This window comes from Dermacentor variabilis, unplaced genomic scaffold (assembly GCF_050947875.1).
Source record: "Dermacentor variabilis isolate Ectoservices unplaced genomic scaffold, ASM5094787v1 scaffold_15, whole genome shotgun sequence".
Lineage (NCBI taxonomy): Eukaryota > Metazoa > Arthropoda > Arachnida > Ixodida > Ixodidae > Dermacentor > Dermacentor variabilis.
The window spans coordinates 10726106-10738750 of NW_027460313.1; the positions used below are offsets into that span (position 1 = coordinate 10726106).

Here is a 12645-nt window from a genome sequence, read left to right on the forward strand (position 1 = left end):
AAAGTAAAATATTCAGTATGTTTAGCGCCCCTAGCAGAAAAAGCACAAATTAAAGTATTCGACCAAATTACAGTAGCTCCACTTGCGCGCTTACGCTTAAACACGCCTCGATTGATTTTTCGCCCTCTGTGGCCATTTGTTGAACTTGAGAGTGTGCGGGGCCTGGCTGGGCAGGCGCGGCGTACTCGGAGGCACTGGGTACTGGTGCGAAAAATAACTATAGCGCGTTAAATACGCGGTGCCTGGACACCGTATATATTTTGTTGGAATACAAAAAACAACAGAGAGCGATTTGGTGCAATAAAAAAAAGGAAAAAGAGAAAAGCTCCGACCAGGATTCGATCGTCGGACCTACAGATCCCAAGCCCGGTACTTTACCACTGCGCCACGCCAGAATTTTTTTCTTTATTTCCAGACATTCATCTGCGCCACGCCAGAAGTGGAAGATGAGGGGATAAAAAAAAATTGGAGGACGCTTAAGCTTCGCCTTCAAGAGTGGAACGCGACAGCGTTCCCGTCGACCCGCCAAGGGGTGTAAGACAATGGGCTACGGCGCAGCGACTACGCGCCCCGCATCGGACGCGGTGAGCGTCGAGCAACGCAGCGTTCGGCGCGACAACGAAATGTGCGCCTGAGCAAGCGACGCACGCCTGAGCCTTAGAAACAGCTCGTTTCTAAGGCAACACCGCGTTCACTAGAGGCGCTTTTGTACCGCTTTGAAGCATCGAACTCGTGGCTCAGTGGTAACGTCTCCGTCTCACACTCCGGAGACCCTGGTTCGATTCCCACCCAGCCCATCTTGGAAGTTGCTTTCTATTTATGAAGTGCCTGCGTGATTTATCGCTCACGGCTAACGCCGCGGACGCCGACGACACCGGCTTTTCTGCGACACGAGCTCCTTAACGCTATCGCGTTAATATGCCATGTCAAGGATCGAGAAGCAGTTTTAGTTTCACAGAGATGTTTCGCTCAGTCATGGTAGATGCGCTATCGCCCTGCATATAAAACTCACGCCTGTACAACAAAGAAAATTTTGCTGTCCGTATTCAGTAGCATGCTCGGAAGTGCCGCAACATCGATTTTCACTTGCGACTGGCATTTTAACTTTGAAAAAAGTCCTAAATGAACCGCCGACTTGGGAGGCTGTATGGGCTGTTACTACTGATTTGGATAACCCGCCGTGGTTGCTCAGTGGCTATGGTGTTAGGCTGCTGAGCACGAGGTCGCAGGATCGAATCCCGGCCACGGCGGCCGCATTTCGATGGAGGCGAAATGCGAAAACACCCGTGTACTTAGATTTAGGTGCACGTTAAAGAACCCCAGGTGGTCAAAATTTCCGGAGTCCTCCACTACGGCGTGCCTCATAATCAGAAAGTGGTTTTGGCACGTAAAACCCCATAATTCAATTCATTACTGATTTGGATAGCTGTTTCTTGTTCTTCAAGCGAAGGATATGCAACGTTTCCTTAGTTCAGTGATGCCTTTCAGTAGACACGTCTGTCTAGTCATATATCTTCGTCAGAGAAGCGCAGGCTAGAGCCGGGAGCCTTCCGCGACAGCACATATATACATAACTGTGTTTATGACGCGTCACATCGGCGCTCATCGCTACTTGTGCTCGCACTGTACACATGAAAAAATGGTTTATTTAAGAACACCGATGCGAAAGCTGAAATATAGAGTGATTTATCCGTGTTAGACTTCTTGATTCCTGAGCCTAGGCGCACCGAGAGCGTGCAGACGGACTCGGCGGATACGCTAGGCCTAAGCTTCGGTGGGCACCGATCTCGGCGCCTTTTTCTTGACGATCTTATGCAGTCAGCTGTTTCGATGCGCTTTGTTTACGATTAGGCGGACAAGCAGTCCAAAAGCGATGCAAAACCACGAACTGTCGATCGACGATACGGTAGGCATGCCGTCAGCAAAAACGGAGTGCGGCTTCGCCGCATAGATTTGGTTGCTTCCCAGGCAAGATGGCGGACCTACGCGCAACTCTGCTACCTGCGGTAGCATATACAGTAACCCTAGCTCCGCGCGCTGACTGCGAGAGTGCCCCGAGTGACGCCAGATTTCGCCCTCACTCTCGCGAGGGGCCTTGTCACGCTTGATAAATTTCTAGTGCACCGTTCGGTTGCTCTGCTGCTGACGGTCGCGACGAAGGGGACTGCAATACCGCTAGTTTAGCACATGGCGCTGTCGAACAGTAATGGACGGCCGCGGGGCATCAAACCGCGCCACTGAGAAGGAACGAAGACTTGTTCTTAACGTTGTTTTGCTTATATTCACCATACATCTCATATTAGTGCATTTCGCTGGCGTCCACCGCTGCTCGCTTTTAGGCAACACAACGCAAGGAGCCGCAACGTCGGCTACGGTGACGCGCGCTTGCAGGTGCCAAGCTTTACTGCCGGCGCGGGTTCTCTGTCGAGATTACTTTTCCGGCATTGTCTCCAGCAGTGGGTTTATTAACTATAGCAGTGCACCTCTCCACACTGCTTCAATTCGCTACTACAATACACAGTCCGTTATAAAACTTTCTTTACAAAAGTACCGTCAGAAAGAGATGATTGGAAAGACTAATCGGAAAAAACAAGTCGCTCATGAAAGTTTATTCACGGAAGAAGATAAAAAATGGGGTTCCATGCGTTGAAGAGGTCCTCAATGGGATGAAAATTCGCCGTCGACTGCGATGACTCGGCCTACTCGTCTTGGCATCGAGTCATAAAGCGCGGCCACTAGCTCCAGACGTCCGCGTAGGGCTTCCCACTCTTCCTTCACGGCATGCCAAAGCTGATCTCCTTTTATCTGCTTCCGTGAATAAGCTTTCACGAGCGACTAGTTTTTTCCGATTCGCCTTTCCAATCGTCTCTTTCTGACGGTATTCTTGTAAAGAAAGTTTCATAACGGGCTGCGTAATGTAGTATCGAAATAAAGCAGTTTTGAGAGGCGTCGTTGCTATAGTTATTACACCCACTGCTGGAGACAATGCTGGAAAAGTAATATCGACAGAAAACCTGCACCGGCAGCAAGGCTTGGCGCCTGTAAGTTATCGCGCCGGCGTGAAAGAGCGCGCATGGAGCGGCCTTCACCGTAGTCACCGTTGCGGCTCCTTGCTTTGTGTTGCCTAAAATCGAGCAGCGGTGGACGCCAGCGAAATGCACTAATATGCGAAGTACGGTGAATATAAGCAAAACAACGTTAAGAACGAGTCTTCGTTCCTTCTCAGTAGTGCGGTTTTATGCCCCGCGACCGTCCGCTACTGTTCGACAGCGCCATGTGCTAAACTACCGGCGATGCACAGTCCCCTTCGTCGCGACCATCAGCAGCAGAGCAACCGAACGGTGCACTAGAAATTTATCAAGCGTGACAACGCCCCGCGCGAGAGTGAGGGCAAAGTCTGGCGTCAGTCGGGGCACTCTCGCCGTCAGCGCGCGGAGCTAGAGTTACTGAATGTGCTACCGCAGGTAGCAGAGTTGCGCGTCTGTTTTAGGCGTAAGCTGCTGACACGCACGTGGTAGTAGCGAAATGCCATACTAAAACGCTGCTGCCACGCACAGAAGTGACGTCAGAGTTATGATGACGTTGTTTAAACAAGTATGACGTGTTCCGGTTTATAGTTTTGCGCGCGCTGCTGGAGCTGCTTCAGCTTTTCAGCTTAGCTAAGACACAATTTTACGGTTTCTTACTGTATTGTGTGCTAGGATGTTGTTCTAGTTGCGCTGGAAGAATCGGATGGTGTTCGAACTTGCGTTCACGAGCGACACTTGGACGCAACGCTGGAGCTTATGCCTTGCAGCGCGTTTATGGTTGGTAGTGTGGTCTTATGTAGCTCCTGTTACGTTTTTCAGTGGTCTTGTTTGTTGAATTTGCTGTTGTGAATGGGGCACATGTTGGCTTTCAGTATGGCACAACTTTTTTCTCTTATGGTAAAAACGTTTAAACGCGTTCTAAACTCTTGTCGCTGCAGCCAGAGTGCGGGAAGCCTCGAGCTCGCTTCTTCCCGGCGCCGCCCCGGCTTCGAGGGCCGCCGGGGACCTTCTCCATCGGCGTTGCCGCCGCTGGGAGACGACTCTCAAAAGTTCAGAGTTGGCAGACCGCAGCTCTGGGCCATCCGGCAAGCCGAAGGTGCCGCTCGAGTTCAAGGACTTCGAGCCGCCACCTGACAAAAACTGCCGGACCATTCTCTATTAAAGTTTCTTCTTCATCCTTCGTAGGATTGCTGTTGCATATATTGCCCGAGTAAGTGCTGTTGCAATTTTTTTACGGCAATGTCGCATTTACCTCTACTGTTTCTTGTCTTGCATCTTCATGCTGTTTCCCTGTTTACCTCGGATTTTGGTGGCTAGCGAATCGCGACTTGCTTGTGCACCTGCTCGTTACAGTTCAAAAGGCACATGTTGAGCAACCTGAATGTAAACTATGAAGACAAATATTGCAAAAGGTGGCCCAGCCACTCATAGCTCTACTTTGGTTCAATTTTGTTGTAAAGTTTGGCTGTCTTGAAGACCGAGAAATTTTCTTAAATTTCTTCCAGCTAGTTTGCTAAGCTGCTATTTAGTATTGCTTCTTATGATGGCGCTGTGCGAGGTACCAGGTTTGCGCAAATGTTCCTCGCAACTTGTTTGTAGACATGACGTAGCTTCATTGCAGGAACCTGCATTTTGTTATACATGTGAAATGCATGCTAATATGACCAGTGTGGGCTTGCAGGTCCATGCATGCCGCTCTCAAGCAAATGCCGTTTCCATTGTATGAATCTTCCTTGACCTTGCTGCACTTCACAGGGCTTGTTTGGTTAATCCTTTTGTCTGTGCAATAGAATGCTCATAGGTCTTGAGCTTTACCCTGATCCTTTTGTCCAACAAAAAAAAAAAAAAAACTCTTTAGGCATTGCGTTAGGGAACATATCTGGGTGATAATGTGACAATCTTTGCCTCTATAACCTTTCTTTTCTCCCATCTTCAGTGAAGTTGTCAACCACCTGTCCCTTTGTTCGAACAGAGTGCCATGCATTGACAGAAATTCTCATCACAACAAGAAAATCTCTGAAGGAAATTTTTGAAACTGACTAGGACTTCGTCTTGGGCAAGTTGGTGAAATCTGCGACGCATTTTTTTTTTTTGTGCGCAAAAAGATATTTATAGAAGAAGGACGCATGAAAGTGCGAACTACCAACTGACTTAATGATTCAAAGGATGGAAGATAGGGTACAAATTTTGTGCACATGCAAGAGGCGAATGTTGTGACAGTGCTAGTTTGTCTAGTAATGCTACAAATCGGCATTAAACAAGTGCACTTCTGGGGAATTAAGGCAATTGAAGTGCTACTGACATGTGCACCATCTCTCTGATAAAATATTCCTTCGCGAGTTCATGTGCTGTTTTGTTGCTACTTCTGCCCAGGATCACAATGTTGGAAAGCACGGCTCACATGAGCAGGCCTTGCAATGTGCGCTGCACCATCCGGTTTATTTAAATTGTTTGAATGCTCCCTCAAATAGTCATTTAGGCATTGGGCCGTTTGGTCTACATAGAACTTGCCACAGCCGAGAGGTATCTCATAGACCAACCCACAGCACAATGCAAAATGGTTGGCATGATTTTTCATACACCCTTGTCTCGTGGTATGAGAGCCACTAGCAAAATTATTTGCTTTCACGTCGATAAATGTTGTACACTGTTGCACACATTTTTGGCGTGACAGAATGGGTCTTTTTTTTTTGCATGAGTGCGAACATTCATAGCGATGGAAACACAAAAATTGTTTCAAGTGAGGCACTAGATCACCCAGTGCAACAATCTAAAGAAAACATGTATTTTATGTTAATCTTGATTTATTAAACAATTTTCTCGCCCTAATGTGGCAAAGAGGACATCTTAACCTCTACACGGACAGGCAGAAGAATGACAATTCCATGAGAAATGTCAACATATGAGCATGGAAAGCGCAGTTGCCAGTGATGTGAGGACTGACGACTTAACAAGTACCACAACGCGGAATGGAAAGCGTATGCGTCAGCTCCCGCCTTTTAAAAGGTTGATGCTCTTATTGAACACGCCAATGCCATGCTGTGCCCCGACCAGCTTCAAAGCCGCAAACTGCACTGTTTTGCAGTACGCTGCGACTGCAGCCCACTTGTTGCCTGATGTAGATTCCGGATTCCGGAAATGGGCTGAGAAGGTCTAAGCCGACACGATGGAAGGTCTTGGTAGGGATGTCGAGCGGCTGCAGGTAACCGGTGGGGAGCTGGGAAGGCTTCTTACGTCGTTGGCAAAGTTCACAAGTGGGGACACAACATCGTACGGAACGGGCAAGGCCCGTCCAAAAAATACGGCAATGTACACGGTCATAGGTTCGAGATACGGCAAGGTGTGCTGCCGTTGGTGCGTCGTGAAGCTCTTCTAGAACAGTGGAGCGGAGGTGTTTAGGTATTACAAGTAGAAACTCAGAGCCGTCCAGATGAAGGTTACGGAGGACGAAGAGGCGTAGAGCAGCATCGGCTGGAGAATGTTCAAAATGGTCTATGAGTGCTCTGATGTAGCTGTCATGATGTTGCTCGTCGGGGAAATGAAGCAGCTGTGATACAGAGAATACACAAGAAGCACTGGCAATATTGGAGGAGTCAAAGTTGTCAACAGGTAACGCGACAAGCAGTCAGCGTCTTGGTGCAGGCGGCCAGACTTGTACACCATGGAATATGAAAATTCTTGTAGCCTCAAAGCCCATCGACCAAGCTGGCCTGTAGGGTCTTTTAGTGATGAAAGCTAGCAGAGAGCATGATGGTCAGTGACTACGGAAAAAGGGCGACTGTAAAGGTAAGGACAGATATTCGCAACTGCCCAGACGACAGCAAGGCATTCTCATTCCGTAATGGAATAGTTGTGCTCCGATTGTGCTAGGAGGTGGCTCGCATAAGTAATAACGCGATCCTGTCCACGCTGACGCTGGGCTAAGACGGTACCTACGCCATGACCGCTGGCATCTGTACGCAATTCTGTAGGGGCATCAGGGTCGAAGTGGGCGAGAATGGGTGGTGAGGTTAGAAGAGTGACGAGACGAGAGAAGGCGGCGGCTTCTGAAGTACCCCGCACCTCCACCAGAATGTTACGTGTGAAAAGACAGACGAAAGGGGCTATTTACAGGTTATTTACACTGGAGCCAGGCAGCCAGGCCGACCCTCGCTCGCACTAAGAGCTGCGACGTCATCTTCGTTCTCGTGGCGGCCCGTCTTTTGAGCATTGCTCGATGATATTGTAATAATATTACTGCGAATAGAGCTTTTGTAATTGAGAAACTGAAGTAAATGCAGGACACAATTAGACACTCCCTTAGACATTCAAGTACTAGCCAGATGATGAAGGCACTCCTCATTAAAATTCTGTCACTGGAACTCATCTACTAGTAATAAAAATATCGCTGCATTGCATTATAACATGAAAGAAAATGCTTCTTGTCTAGTTCTATTTGATTTTTAGAAAAAAGAACCTATTGAGGTTACCCTTGAAAGCATCGCCCACGCTTTTGTGTTTCAGTAGTTATTATGTAGTGCTGAGCTGGCTTTTCTGGCTCGCGAAACTTGCACAAACTTCAAGTCGCAGAGAATTTTATGTTCATGTGATGTCGTGGTATGTCTGGACAGTCCATGCCACTTGACCAAGAGCAGCTTCAGTGGTGAATCCAATGTTCTGTCTTGGGTCGGTTGCTCCATGGCCGCACGTACGCATTTTTCGTAGAAAACTGTAGCACCATCTGTAGGGCGCTGTTTTACTCACCGATGAAAGCAAAGGGCAGTCGTGGCGTATGCAACGTCGCCACTCCCTGCTCAGGAGCAGGTGATTTGAATTCCTCTCTAGGTATGCGGACCCTTCAGACGCAATTTCCTCGTAAACTAAGTCTTGTTGGCACGAAACAAGCACTGTGAGGTTTATGGAATGCTACTTTAATAGGCCGCATCTATTTATTTATTTCATACATACTGCTAGCCTCCATTTCGAGGCTGTTGCAGGACATGGGAAAATATGAATGGCAAACTTATACACTTGTTAATATTGTAGTTTACGAGAAGATGTAGTTGAGCAATACAATAAGAGGGTGTGACCTTCCTGAGTCAGCCCTTAAAGGTTAATGAACAAAAATGCAGAAGCATAAGGCAAACAACAAAAAAAGTACACCAAACCAATTACAAACATATTGCAGTGTCTGTAGGCGATACTTATAAGTTAAGATGCGTACTCAGACCTATTTTTCCAGCATAGGAAGGAAATCGTCAGGTGAACAAATTATATCACTAGGCAATGAATTCTAATCACTGATTGTCTGAGGAAAGAAAAAATACCTGAATGTGTCTGTGTGGAACCTGTATTCAATTAAATGTTTAAGGTGTTTAGTTCTAGTGTTTCGCTGTTCAGAGAAAGATACATATGCACCACTGTGTAATTTGTAGCCCCCATTAAGGAGGTGGAACAGAAACTTGAGGCGTAAGAATTTAGCACGCTTGCAAATAGTACTATAGTCCACTACTGCTTAGTAGTCTGCTTTGTATTTTCCTTTAATGTCCCATGAAATGACCATATTAGGGAGCACTCAAACAATTCAAATAAATTTCAAGGTGTGCATCTTGGCATGCTTTGCAAGGCCTGCTAACGTGAACTGTGCTTTTCGTGTGTTATGATCTTGGGCAGTGCATGAGTTCATGGAAGCATACGGTGTTAGGACGATCCTGCATGTGTTAGTAAATGTAAATTATTTTAATTGCATGTAACCTTAGAAGCAGGCTAGTAGCCAATAAACTCTTGTTTGCTAACCCAAGGCATCGAGGCGGTCAAAGTCAGGGTCGTTGACCATTTGCCTGCTCCTAACCCCAATTATTGGCAAATCAGTTCTGTAGAAACCCGCAAGATCAAGGAGGGTACACGAAAAGGAAAATTCTTGAGACCCATATGGGTTTTTAAAAAAAGGCGGTGACTGGTGACACGCGTAGTAGAGGCGAAATGCCATACCAAAACGCTACTGCCATGCACGGAAGTGATGTCACATTTTTGACCACGTGATTGTGACGTTTAAACAAGTATGGCGTGTTCCAGTTAACAATTTTGCTACAGTTTGCGCGCGCTGCTTCCACTTTTTATCTTAGTTAAAACATAAATTTATGGTTCCTTACTGTATTGTGTAGCAAAATATGCTAGTTAGTTGTGCTGGGACAACCGAAATGTGCCTGAGCTTGCGATCATGAGCGACACTTGGGCCCACGCCTAAAGCAACTCATTTCCTTATACCTTGCAGTGCCTGTTATGGTTCATAACGTGGTTTTGTGCAGCTTACTGTTCAGTTTTTCAGTGCTGTTGCTCTTGTTTGCTGAATTTGTTGTAAATGGAGCTCGTGAGTGTCTTCAGCTTGGCGGCACTTTCTTCTGTTATGACAGAAAGGTTTAAAATATTTCTAAACGTTTGTTGCTGTCGCTTACTTGAGTACGTTGATCGTGAAGACTTTTCCTTTTTTTTTTCCATCTTTCGTGGGGCTTTGCATAATGTGCGAGTAAGTGAGCTGTCGCAAATTTTTATGGCACTCAATGCAGCGTTTACCTCTACTCTTCGTCTACTGTACGGTTTCCCTAATCACGGATTTCTCGGCTCGATTGTGAATCACGACTTGCTTGAGAACCTGCTAGAAAGCCCAAAGAAGGCTACAGCATCTACATTCTGCGCCTGCTCGCAACACTTCAAAATGCACATGTTGAGAAACCCTAATCTAAACTATGAAAACCAGTATATAGGAACGTGTTCTACTCAGGCTCGATCTTGCTCTCAAATTAAGTTTGTCTTGAAGCCAGAATGCGGTGCAGCTTGTTTCCTAAACTGATATGTATACTAGCATTGTTGTTTCTTACGCTGTTATCTGAGGCACCATGCTTGCACGAACATTCTTCGCAACTTGTATGGAAATACGACGTAGATTCATTGTAGGAATCAAGCTTTGTGTCCTGTCCTTCTCTTGGATTTTATTTTCGCGCTATTCTTGAGCTCGAATCAGGAATTTGTCATTGTAGAACCTGCACTACGTAGATGTGAAATGTAAAGACACTATACTGGTAGGTGGGTGTACGCAAATGTGTAAGTTTCTAGGCTCATGCCAATCAAGAAAATGCCAATTTTTCATCCCGTGAGTCTTTCTTCACCTTGTGGAATTTCGCAAGCCTTGTTTCAGTCATCCCTTGGTATCCGTTGCAGCAGCTCAGTGTCTATAGTGCCCTGCTGAGCACAAGCTCAGTGGTTTGATTCCCGGCTCTAACAGCCACAGTTTGATGGGGGTGAAACGTAAAAACACTTGCATTTGAGCTTTGGGCGCACTTTAAGGAATCTCCAGTGGTCAAAATAAACTAGAACCTACGATGTAAACCACAGTGAAGTTACATGTCAAAACCTCACAGTTAAAGTAATCTCTTGATCTGTATAACGAAATTCTGATAAGTTTTATCCCTTAGCATGATCCTCTTGTCTAATAAAAACTTTTTAAGGCATTGTGTAAAAATATGTTTTGGATGACTACTGAGTATTTTTTCTCAAATCTTTTTCAGCACCAAACCGAAGAAGTTGTCGATCACTTTGGACTTTTCTCAAACAGGGTGTTGTCCGGTGATTGAATTTCTCTTCACACAAGGACAGATTGTGAAGGAGATTTTGTAAACTATCAGCAGCAGTAGAGAACGAGGCACAAAGAATAAAGGAAATTGATGGACCCAATTTTCTGTTATTTACTATGTTGTGAAGGAAGCAGACAGTGAAGCTGGACAATATGTAGGGGAAATCATAATGTAGAAATAATAAGTAAAGAGGAAGTGAAAGTTGATAGAAAGACAACTTGCTGAAGGTGGGAGCCGAACCCCCATACTGTGCATTAAGCATGCCGTGCATTGCCAATTAAGCTACTGATGTGGTCGTCCTCCCATTTACTTGGCTATCTGTGTATGTGTAAGGGGTAGTCCTGGGAGGGTTGGCCAGCACTGCTTCTCTCGGCCATGTCAGGGGATGTGGAACATCTCTAACTGATGATGTCAAATTGTATGACTTCAGGATTAGGCAACTGGACAACAACAAGCCCTTAAATGCTCCCTCATGGCATCAAGGCAGCCAAAGAAAATACCTTTGACCAGTTGCTTGCTGCAAAGCTGATTTACTATGTGACTCCTGTTCTTAAAAAGGGATGTTCCACATGTGCTGTTGTTGGCTACGAGTGGTCCTGGCTAGCACTACTAGTGCTCTTTTTGTATGTGTACACAAATACCTAAGAAAGTGAACAAGGGAGGGCCCTCATGACAGCTTAACTGGTATAGCACAGTACGTATAATGTGGTTCAGCTCCCACCTTTTCATCCACTTTCATTTCCTTTATTTCTACATTTCAATGAAACACAATTTCCCCTGTGCTTTCTCTGGCTTTGTAGTCTGTTTTTTCATATAGTAAAAAGAAGGCTGCCTCAAGTTCATACAGGCCGCTTCAGTATTTTTGTACAATCCCATAAGAAAAGGTATTTGTTCCCCTCGGCTAAAGAAATACAGAATCCAGGTTTGTGCAATTTATCTGATATGTCCACATTTTGGGACAAAGTCTTCATGGACTATCTGGAAGCAGTGGCGAAGCCAGTGGGTAACAAACTGGGCACAAGCCCTCACTCCCCCCCCCCCCCCCCGTGCACACACACACACACACACACATACAAAATTTCTATCTATATGGGATCTGCCCAGCCCCCTTTCCGTCCGCAGTCATGTTGGTGCAACCCGTCCACCTGCTCTCCCTATAAAAAAAATTTTGGCTATGCCACTGTGTTGAAATATGTGCCACAGTAGTCATCAATGTTTTAAGAAATTGAGGAAGAAGCTAAACAAGTGAAATGTCGAAGAAAGTTCTCAGGTGTGTTGCTCATGCATGGCAACATGCCAGACTGCATGGCGAAATTTGGTTTGCGATGCACTCTGGCATGTTTGAAACATGCGTGCCAACTGCACGCTAGCCTAGCCTGATCACTACTGCTGTGCACAATTAAAGTCATGCTTTTGACATCAATTAAACAGTAATCTGATTTAGAGAAAAGCATGCTTCTGCATACTTTTGCCCTTTCACTTGCTGGCTCTGCTGGTTGTTGCCAAGCTGGATGATCGTGTAGCTGGTGGATCGGCATTCCTGATCCCTTCAACTTGAGCACAAGCCTCAGGTATCTCCTTTTCTTTTGCACAACCTATACCTTGCAGCAGTTGTTGCAGTTCATAGTGTACGTCTGTGCAACTTGCACTCTACTTTCCAGTTTTGTACTTTATGTTTTGTTTGGTTTGCTGTTGGTTAGCCCTCATTAGTCCTACCACACATATACTGTTCTGAACCATGTTCACGATATTTAACTATATAAGGAACTTCCTTGTTACTTGATTTGTCTTTTACATATGAGAATTGGATCAGAATTACCCTACTTTGTTCATACATGGTCAATCACACTCGTGTCTTGTTGGTTAGCAGCTCCACAGTGAAGCATGTCCAATAGTGTACCTTATGTGATTTGGATGTGTGGACAAAAGCACAGGTGCACACCTCGCATTTAGCCAGATATTTTATCAGGTGCTGTATTTTCCAACCACTTATTTAATTTACTAGT

At 45.8% G+C, this 12645-nt stretch overlaps 1 long non-coding RNA gene across 4 annotated transcripts in view; it reads left to right on the top strand.

Annotated features, from left to right (window-relative positions):
- The window catches only part of LOC142567949 (uncharacterized), a 113992-nt gene extending 103258 nt beyond the window's left edge, over positions 1–10734 (top strand). For 2 of the 4 annotated variants that reach the window (XR_012825322.1, XR_012825323.1), the window contains exons 2-3: positions 3968–5089; positions 10574–10734. This is a non-coding gene — a long non-coding RNA (uncharacterized LOC142567949). Of the gene's footprint in view, positions 1–3584; positions 3807–3967; positions 5090–10573 lie in introns of those variants that run through there. The other 2 variants (XR_012825320.1, XR_012825321.1) reach the window with 2 other exon arrangements.
- Positions 10735–12645: the final 1911 nt, after the last annotated feature.